This window comes from Ochotona curzoniae, unplaced genomic scaffold (genome assembly GCF_017591425.1).
Source record: "Ochotona curzoniae isolate NIBS_2020 unplaced genomic scaffold, NIBS_Ocur_1.0 scaffold_1852, whole genome shotgun sequence".
NCBI classification, from domain to species: domain Eukaryota; kingdom Metazoa; phylum Chordata; class Mammalia; order Lagomorpha; family Ochotonidae; genus Ochotona; species Ochotona curzoniae.
In genome coordinates, this window is record NW_024467087.1 from 29,175,777 (window position 1) to 29,186,623 (window position 10,847).

Sequence of the window (10,847 nt, forward strand, 5' to 3'; positions counted from 1 at the left end):
AGAACACTGGCTCCCCACTCACCTCTTCAGAAATTAACACCAGGGAACTACGTAAAAAAATTGACATCCCCCAGTGTTGTCTCTTATTCTAGATTTCTAAACTAGTCCTACTGGGAGACCTGGACTTCTTGACTGCAGAAAATGTTCTCCTTCCCTCTGGCCAGAAAGCCCAGAAGATCTTTAGGAAGTCACCTAAGAAGCTAGTGAACAAATGAACTTCCTGGCTCCACTCTTTGAGTTTCAGGTTCTATCCACTGAGGTGGAAATCCCCACACATTTTTAAAAAAAAATCCCTCAAATGAGTCTCCCACAAGCTTTGATTTGGGAGATGAGAATGCCCTGTTTAAATGGGAAGCATTTCAGTATCATCTATTTCTAACTGTACTCCCATTTTATATGTGCGGAATCAGATGTGTACAGATATTTAAACACATGTTCAAGACCACTCAACTAATGAGTGATAAAACCAGAACTTGAATCCAGGTCTTGTACTTCCCAATTCACTGTAGGCTCCATTTATCAACTCCTTTTCCCCTGTGTTAATGAGATTGTCATCTTGGATTCAGTATAGAGACAGATGTCTCCTTTTGGCTTTAGTCAGAGTTTTAAAAAGCAATGAGTCCTATGTGGAACAATTCGTTAGGGAAAGGGATCTATGATAATTTCCAGTTCTACTAAAAGTACCATAATTTTTTATAAGAAAGAAAAAAAGGTTTTACTCCTATGATCATCATACAGCAAGTCAATCATATAATTTCTGTGTAGAAACTGTATCTGTGGCTGTAGTGCTTCAGTTTTAAATTATTGAGCACTGAGGAAACGGCGCCTTACTTTAAAGGAAGACATTCATTAGCTTAACAGTTAAAACCATTTTCTCAAGTCAGTAAACAGTAATAATTTTATTATCTGACAATCAGTTCTGCTGTAAACCACTCTTATTCTAGTATAAATCCTTAAGAGGAAAAACAAAACCCCACTATTAGAAAAGATCTCTAGCCACTTGCCAAATACCAAGATTTTGAGGTAAGTGGGAAACCACAACTCATAAATGTCAATAGTTCAATTAATACTGATTATTCCTTTGAGGTCAATAGCCCACCCATCTTTTGGAAACTTAGAAGCGTCCAAGAATCGGGCTGTTCCAGTACCATACTAGGTAAAGTGAACAATTGGTAAACAAAAAGAACATTTTGAAATTTGTCAAATTAGGAAGCTTCATTTTAAAGGCACCTGCATACATGCCCAGAGGAGATAAACTGCTCCATATTTTAGCTCACAAATGTTAAGGGATATGTCAGGGACCTTGCCAAAAAGTTCCAGTTCTCAGAGCATTTCTCTTTGCCAGATGTATTCTCCATCTGTAAAATGGGTAAGTAACAACTGTTACCACTTTTGCATGCTTCCCCATTATTATGCCACCTCTAAACAATTTTAAGATTTCTATGGTGCTCCTTAGATTACCAATATTCTTAAGCCCCCCAGAGAACCATTTTGATTTCTTTCATCTCTTAATTCATAGGCCCTTTCCTTTGCCTAAACCAAATACCTAAATCCACTTGTAAGGATGTGGATGTTGGCAGAAGAGACAGAAGATGAGGCAAACCCAGGCAGAGTGAAGAGAGAGGCTACACCTGTACCTGTTTGTCTCTATTCCCCATGCAGAAAGTGACATCACTGTTTATTTCTGTTAGATAACTTCTCATGGGAGAGCTGCAGACTTGTCCTTATAAGAAGCCAAATTAGAGAGAAGTTGATTCCTGTTCAATGTAACATTCAGCCTCTGGAAAATTCTAAAGCCAATCAAGATGGCAGTAGAGGTCAGTGAAGATACAGCAGTAGCTTTTCACCTAAGTGTCTTCAGACAAGCTCCAAGGTTAGTCTGTCATGGTCTGCTGCTGTGGCTGCTGCCAGCAGAGATGACCCTACATGGCCATTCATTTCATACTGAATTTCGAGGGGTTTGATGCTAGAAAATGCTTTGGTGTAGTTGGATGTAAAATTGGTAGAAATCTTTTATAAAGAAATTAGTGGTATATAGAAACAATTGAACAGAGCAATTCTAATTCTAGGGATTTATCTTAAGGAAGTAAAGAGCTAAAAATGCATACAACACAGTATAAGGATGTTCAATTGTAGCACTATTTGTGAGCTTGTGAAGAACAAATTGACCAGTATGATTTTTAAATATCATAAAATTTTTTATATAGCTAGATACCCCAAAGTTAAAAGACATACAGTAAACTGCATGATATATTTGCAAGATAGATAACAGTTACCTCCTATCTGAAGTATATAAAGGGATTCTTTTTATCAAAACTACAGAACTGAGCCTTGAAAGTATAATCTTAAGAGATCTTGTTTATCAAAATGAGAGCAACTTGATTAAAAACAGGCCAAGGATAAAAAACAGAACACAGAAGAAGAAATACAGATGGCCAATAAACATATGAAAAGACATTCAACCTCAGTAGTACTGAAAAGAAATGCAAAGCCAAAGGAGACGTTGTTCACACTTCACATTGTCAAAGATTAAAAAGATCAATAATGTCTGAAATTGGCAAGGAAGGGTGTGGAGAAATGGCCATTGTTGGTGAGAATGTAAATCTTTGTAGCCTTCCTGGAGGGCCTTTGGGCAGATTCTCTTAAAATGAGGCATGTGCAAACCAAACTATGTGAACAGACAATGGTACTACTGTGAATACAGCAAAACCAACTGTAATCATGCACAAGAGAAACAGGTACACAGAAGTATGTTGCACTACTGTTCTGTAATATTTTTTAAAAAACGTAGAATTAATGTGAAAGTTCATCAGTGAAATTTGGTTTAAAAATTAAGGTACAGTCATAAAAGGAAAAATTATGCAGTTATTAAAAGGAATGATGCATAATACGTTGACAGGCAAAGACCTCCAGATACACCACAGTTTAGTACAAAACATGTGGTAAGTGGAACATGCTCATATCATTTCTTACTTTATGTAGTGGCTACATGGCTGAATGTTAATTAAGAAAACATGCTCAAAATGATACATACAAATTGTGAATGTGATGGGGTATTAGCGCTATTTTAGTTCTTGTTTCTTTTTTTGTAAGCACAAACCAGTATGTGCTTTCAATAACTAAAAAAATAATAGGAAGAAAACAAGAAGCAAGGCATGCTGTGCCACTCTTCAATACCTAGCTCCTCCTTTACAAGGACAAAAAGTTCTGGCTTCTAAGACAACTTCTAATACCCAAAGCCATGAACTTTATTTTTCAATATACAAGTTGAACTATGGGAAAAAAAATTTTTAAATTCTGGAGAGAAGTGGTAGGTTTCTCCCATTTTTTTTTTTTGGAAGAGCTTTCACGTCATTAAGACATGGCAATATTGAAGCTCTTTCTGGACCTGCCCTCTCTCTTATCCTTCCAAATATTCTAACCTGCCCCCTCCTCTCCCTGCCCCCTCCTCTCCTTCCCCTTACTCTCCTTAATAAGGTTAGGGGAAGAGTACACAGTTAACTCATTTCCATTCCTTACCTGTTTTGACATTAATTTCAGGATTCAATTCCATTCTTTTATCCTAAAGAAATTTCACTCAAACTCTTCTTCCAATCTATTTAACAAAAGTTCCTTCAGGTATTTCCAATTACTTCCAAGCTGAGATAGACAATTCCAGGAAACTTCAGCACATAAGGGAGCACCTACAAGTGTACCTACGCTAAGTTGTGTATGAAACCAACAGCAAGCATAGCAGGAATTCCGGGTCTGGATAGCCTTGAAATCATATGCACATGTCAGTGCATATGGGACTTTCTCTGCAGAGTTTATTTGTAGCTTCCGTTCTTGACTCACAAAAAGTTAATAACCAGCAAGGTAGAGAAACTAGGATGAGTGTATCATCCAGTGAGATTCTAGGGCAAAAACACTCAGATTTGCAACTGCTTACTTGGCTTGGTGAGCCAGACATCTATACTCTTCAGAGGACTGGAGAGGGAGAAAGAAACATGGCCTTTTAAGACTCCAAAAGAAACCTGTGCTTCTGCTTAAAGTGGCTACATGAGAGGTCACACCACTTGGGCCAGGGCTTGCAACCTGCACTTTCCTGAACAGCATGAGAAGGTGGCTAAATCTAAGAGAGGCAGTAGGAGGCAGCAGATCCAAGTTTTAGGCATTAGAATAACCTCTGCTGCATGCTAGCTGTGTGATCTTAAACAACTCACTCCACTTCTCTTGTCCTCATTTTCCTCATCTAAACAGAAGGCTGGCAACACACTCCACTAGGCTTTCCTGACAGATATTGACTGCTCGTTTACCAGCACCACACAGTCTTTATCACATATATCACTTTCTGTAGCATAAAGAAATCCTCCCTCCTGCAAGCAAAGCTTGCTGCTTTGATGCTAAGAAGAGCCAATCCATAGACAGAACACTCTAGAACCAGGAGCACAAATGCCACCACATCAGTCATCATCCCAAACCAGTTTGTAACAAGTATGAGCCATTCATTTTCAAGAGCTATGTTTTCAAGGTAGCTTGTAAAGAAAAGAGATTGGAGAGTTAACAGGCATCAGGGAAATCAGAAAGGGTCCATAGCCACGTGTGTGCTATTTCTTTTGTCTTTAAATTTCCCTAAAGATGGCCTTGGCTTCCAACTGAACAAAAACAGACCCCTGCAACTAGTGCTCAAGAAAATTCTCTCGTGAAAAAGACTCCAGCAGGGCCACTGGAGTAACTTCCAATATGGCTCTCTAGCACTGTGGCAAGAGATGAGTCTGAAGGATAAAGGCAACTTTGCTACTCAACTTAATTCCCACCTCCAGGCTTTCTGGTCAGCAGGGTGTGTTCAGATTGATAGACTTTCTCTGAAGGCTGTGCTGATGATACCTCTGGACAAAGAAATTAAAGGCCACACTGAAATTTTCAGGAAGTGAAAGAAATGAGAGAACTGAGTGAGAAAACTGAGTCACTCAAGATTGAAGGAGGATAGGTCTCTGCAGTCAAAGGAGAGCTCAGAACTGAGGCAGTCTGCCCAAAAACTCAGCAGAAAAAAAAATGGATTGGGGCCTTTCAAGATAATTTTTTTTTAATTTTTCACTTCCTTTTCATAACAAACTTCAGTTTGTACAGAGCCTTTCTTCCTAGCAGCTCAAAAGACTTGCAGAGATATTATCTTAGTTGTCATCACACCATCACAGTCAGTGAGAGCAGTGATGATTATCAGCCTCACTTTAGGTGACGGAGGAAAGAAAAGCCTAGAGGAGTAGAGCAAGTCATCCAAGTTCATCTTTTATCCACGTTTACACTGCAAGATACCGACAGCCTCTGAACTCAGTAGAGAATGCTCTTGTCCATTTCTGCCCCAAGAATGTGCCTCTCCACATGAGCCCAGCCGAGAGTTTGTTGGAACACTAGGTTCTGTGGGAAAGCACATCTAAGAAATACTGCATATTTTATTCTCTTGGAGAGTCATGATGTGCTTCAAATTAATCAAAATTTTCAGAAGCACTGCAGTAAACAAACTTGTTTTTTTTGTTTAACCCAAGAGTTTCCCAAACTTAACTTGACCACAAAACTCCATTTCTTGGGGCCAGCACTGTGGCAGGTAGGTAAAGCCATCACCTGCAATGCCAGCATCCCATATGAATTCCAGTTCCAATAATGGCTACTCCACTTGCCATCCAACTCTCAGCTAATGGCCTGTGAAAAAGAAGTTGAGGATGGCCAAGACACTTGTGTCCCTACTACCTATGTAGGAGACTTGGAGGAAGCTCCTGGCCCCTGGCTTCAGCTTGGCTCAGTCCTGGCCTCCGTTGGCACCCACCCGGACAATGAACCAGCAGATGAACAAGATCTCTCTAGATATCGTGCTCTCTCTCTCTCTCTCTCTCTCTCTCTCTCTCTCTGAGTCTATTAAAACAAATAAACATATAAATTTTTTTCATGCTCCCTTTCCTCCTCCTCCCACTCCCACACTATCTCTTAGGAGCTACCAATATTCTGTGGAACTAGTCTGCTATGGAAGCCACAATGGGAAGCACTAGACTAGCTATTGACTGGTTAGAGTATTTACACAGCGGAGAGACCAATGCCATTCTAGCCCAAGATGCAGGGGAGATTTCTTAGAAATACTGCCAACACCTTCTGGTCTCATCAGGTGTGGACATGGGATCTTGATGCACTCAAAGAACCCTGGGTCATCCTCTGCCCTGCAGCAGAAAATTGACCAGACCAGGAAGAAAGTCGGCTCTAACTCTTCCACCTCTGTTGACTTTCCTTTCAAATAGAAACCAGGACTATTTTTGGTCTTCATTAAAAGGGAAGGCGCTCAGGATGCTGATCTACATCCTCAGAGCCAACACTCTTCATTAGTATAATTTTGTGACCATGCACTTCCTGTTAAAATCATCAATGTCTCAGTCTCACTCCCAGGGCCATTCATTAGTGTATGCAATCAGCACCTACAGAAGATTTAGAATATGCCCATGTTCCCGCTTAATTGTATGAATCTTAGAGCAATCATTACATAGCCATTCCCAAACTAACTTACAGCACTGAAACCTCATTGCCATTGGTAATTACCAGTGACACTACAAAAAGTATCTAAAATATAAAAGTCCCTGAAGAATTTGTCCTACTTCGTATTTTATACACAACATAAATGACAAAAAGATCATAGTCGATGTATTCTATTTATTACCACGGTTTTCATCTTTCCTTTAGTATTTAAAAATCTGACATCATCAGGGAAAAAGCTTGCATTGCAATTGATAAGTTGTACAAAATGTAAACATAATGCAGTTATACCAACGGTTATGTGCAAAGTTCTGTGAAAAAAAGATTCTGTGTAAACAGAGTTCTGGTTAAAAAACATCACCTAAAATGTCAGAGTCAGTTATTTAAGATGATCAGATTAGCAATCCTTTTGTAAAACAAATTCTGCAATGTGAATACTATCCATTCACTTCATTTATTTTGCAAATCCACATTTACATAAATTATGTTTGCGTAAAGGAAAAGGAATTAATATTAGTAGATGTTCAAGATAATTCTCAAGATATGGATGTTTTATGATTCTTACCAATCTACAATACAGGTTGCTTTGGGGTTCACCCTTAATCATCATCTTAGTGCAAAGTGATTCATTATGAATTTTTGAGAAATTGACAGACTCCAGACTCCCTGCAGTCTTACTTAACTATGATCTCTCTGCCTTAATACTGCTGTTTCTGCCACTTAGGTTACTAGTCTCCACTTAGCCACCTGGTGAATTAATTCTTCAACACTCCACTCAAATATCACCTTCTTGGGGAAGCCATTCTGGATCATAACCTTCACCCCCTTCCAGGCACGCATCCTCCATGCTGTCACAGTATCCTGCCGGTCCCTTGTCATACTCTAATTGTCTGTTTACAAGATCTTGCCTACCAGCCTTTGCACTCCCTGATAGCTGAATGATGTTTTATTCATTTCTAGACCTCTAATACCTAACATTAGTACTGACACATAGCAGGTGTGCAATGAATGTTAGTGCTTTGACTGATTCTTATCCTTAACTATACATTTTTGGGCTCTGAAAGACAGTGTTGTGTAAAAACCACAAATGAAAATGCCTTCGAAGAGAAGGCTTAGTCATTTTGTTCATTTTTATTGATCTCTTCTTTATTTGATTACAAACAAAATGACCATACCAGTTTACACCTTATGGTTCAAGCTGGGGGAAAAAAATGCTAACTTCCAAATCAAATTCATGACTAGTACAAGGATGCATTTAGTTTGGCCCTTTTTCTCCAAATATAGAGCGATATCCTAGCATACCTTTAACTCTGCTGCAGTAAGCGAAACATAAGGATTCACTAATTAGAAAGAGGTGGGGGAGGCACTGCAGGGAACACAGTAAGAGCTTTGCATTCTCATTGGCTGAGAGAGGGGAACCTGCTAAGAAAGTTGAGCATCTTTGAGGGAACAATAAAGATATACAGCAGGGTTTGGTCAAGCTGGCTGAGAATTCCACATCCACAAAGTCTTGGGCAACTACCCCAGTAGAGGGTATTTCCACCACTTTGAAACCATCATTACCTTTCCAACATAGGCAGAACAGGTTGGACCTGATCTGCCTGCGTGTTCCTGCAGTCGAGCTTGGCATGCGATGAGACCCAAGGACATGTAATGCCAAGAGTAGCCAAGCCCCACGGCCCGCGAGCGTGCGCGCGCGCGTGCACACACACACACACACACACACTCGACTCCAACTCACACTCACTGGATCCCACACAAAACACGCACCATGTTAGCACACACCACGACATTCCTGTGTGCCCAGTCACACACATAGGGAGTGCCCCCTCTCACTCTCTCACTTCTCCAGTCTGCCTGGCCCTCACCCCACCTCGCTGGCAGACTGAAACCTAGCCAGGAGCTGGAAGCTGGGGAGGACGGGTTTTTGTTTTGTGTAACAAAGCCCCAGGCACCCAGGTGCCCCACTGATCGACTCCATCCATCTCTCCCCGCCCCCATCACTCAGCTTCCAGAACAAGAGAAAGCTCAACCCTGGGAAGTGAATGCGGAGAATGGGGGCGCAAAGAAAAGGGAGCTTTAGGGGTGGGTAGGAGGCGGGCAGGCAGAAGTCCGAGCAGCTTCACTGATTTCTCGCCATGAACCAAGAGGGACCACGGACTGGCAAAGGGACTGAGCTGTCTTCCCACCCTCTCGGCCTCCCACCCCCCATCTATTCATAGAGACAGACAGAAAAACTGAGAAATAATCTTCTCTCCCCCCGCACTCGGCCGCCCCATACCCTCCTGGCGGCACTTGAAACCTCAGGCGCTTCGGTAGCAGGCAACAAAGCGTTTTCCCAGCACAGACCTGTGTCAGCCTCTTCGTGGCGGAGCGAAGCAGAGCCACTGCCGAGGGTTCTGCCCTTTGCTGCTGGGCAGGAGGAGCCGGGGATGTGAGGAGGAGGAGCAGGAACTGGGGGAGGAAGGAGGACGAGTGGGGATAGGAGATCGCAGCGGTGGCGGCGGCAGTGGGAGGAGGAGGAGGCAGCAGGGGAGGAGGGGGCTGCTTCTGTGGCAGCTGCTGAGGATGCTCTGACGCGAGGCAGGGCTAAGTGCGCCGGGTGTGTGGGCTCACGTGCGCCCCATAGCCCAGAGATGCGCGCGCGTCTGGGTGTATGAATGCATCTGGGTGTATTTTGACTGTGATTATTTCAATTCCGACCTAGTCTGGAACTTGTGGTTCCTGCAGCCAGGCGGAAGTGAAACCCTTCCAGTCTTGCAAGCCTGACTGTGCGGGCAGGGGGTTGGCTGGGTTGGGGGCAGGGAAAGGAGAGCGGGGAGAAGATGCCTGTATCCCTTCTTACAGTATTCTTGCTGGTCACTGCTAGCATGCATCCTCAAATATATATAGAAACCCTATAGCCAAGGAGAAAAGAAGGAGACTAAGGACAGTCACCACCATGATCATCACATATTGAGTTGAGCATTCACACTGTGCTAACTGGCTTACTCAGAAAATAATGTCTATTCTAACTGCGGTTGACTTCCACGAGTTGGGACCCCCTGCTTCACAAAGCATCTGCATTCTACTCTGTCTTTTCTCCCTCATTCTAACGTTTCTGTACTTGCAATCAAGGTGGCATACAGCTAGTTTTTTTTTTAATTATTAAATTCTTAGTCGACTTACCCAGTCACCATCATCCACATGTCTGGCTTCTCCTTGTTAAGGTATCACCTAATCTTCATGGTCATCTTATTCCCCACCAATGAAGTACTCAGTTTACAATAAGTAGGGTTTATTTCTTGAATATCAGAGGGCTGAAAGTCCGTTTGGAGCCATGATGAGAGCTTTCTTCCTTCCTTTCTTTCTTTCTTTCTTTCTTTCTTTCTTTCTTTCTTTCTTTCTTTCTTTCTTTCTTTCTTTCTTTCTTTCTTTCTTTCTTTCTTTCTTTCTTTCTTCTTTTGAAAGAGTCAGAGAGGGAGAGGGAGTTCAGTTCCCAGATGACTGCAATAGCCAGTACAGGGACAGACTGGAGTCTCTGGAGCCAGAAACTGAAAACTTCATTCAGGTGGGTGGTAAGGACCCAAATACTTGATCCATCTTACACTGTTTTTTCCAGGTCATTAACAGGGAGCTGCACTGGAAATGGAGCAGCTGGGACTTGAACCAGAGTCTGTATTGGATGCCAACACTGGAAGTAATAGTTTTATCCACAGTTCCACAACCCCAGCTTCAAAAGCATTTATCCTGCTGTTGACCTTTAGAGCATTTTGCTTCCACTTGTTTAATGGCTTATGCTTAATATAGCACCTGAAGGTTTACAAAGCACTACATGAAAACAGGTTTTCAACTAGAGCATCTCTGTGAGTTAGAAAGGGAAGATTCATTACTCCCAATTTGCAGATAAAGAACTAAGGTTTTACACTGGTAAATGGATTTGCCTAATACTACATATTATTAAGTGGCAGGCCCAGAAATGGGACCCCTGTTATTGCATTTTCAAAATTTCTTTTGATATTTGGAAAGAAATAGCAAATTCACCTATTCATCTCCATTTTGGCAATAAGAGGTTTAGAAAAGGAAGCTAAAGTCATTATGTCAAGCAAGATTTTCAAGCAAGATTTGCAGATTATTGATACATTTATATGTAACCCACAAGTTGGTAGAGAACAAATAGTCAAAGATTTTTAGGTCTCAGTCCCCAATCTACAGGCATAAATATTCCTTTTATTCTGCTACCAACTACTATAAGAATAATTTGAAATGAGGGTGCAGAAAGGATGATAGAAAGAGGGTCTATTTGATATTCCTGGGGTGATAAGCTTATAAATGATTCTCCCATGAGCTAGATCTGCCTACTCTAAGTCATG

At 41.5% G+C, this 10,847-nt stretch overlaps 1 protein-coding gene across 1 annotated transcript in view; it reads right to left on the reverse strand.

The window, feature by feature from the left end:
* PAK3 (p21 (RAC1) activated kinase 3) overlaps window positions 1–9,228 on the reverse strand; it is a 267,948-nt gene extending 258,720 nt beyond the window's left edge. The window contains exon 1 of the mRNA XM_040999477.1: window positions 8,845–9,228. The gene's annotated coding sequence lies outside the window, so the exon portion shown is untranslated. The remainder of the gene's footprint in view (window positions 1–8,844) is intronic.
* Between the last annotated feature and the right edge of the window lie 1,619 nt (window positions 9,229–10,847).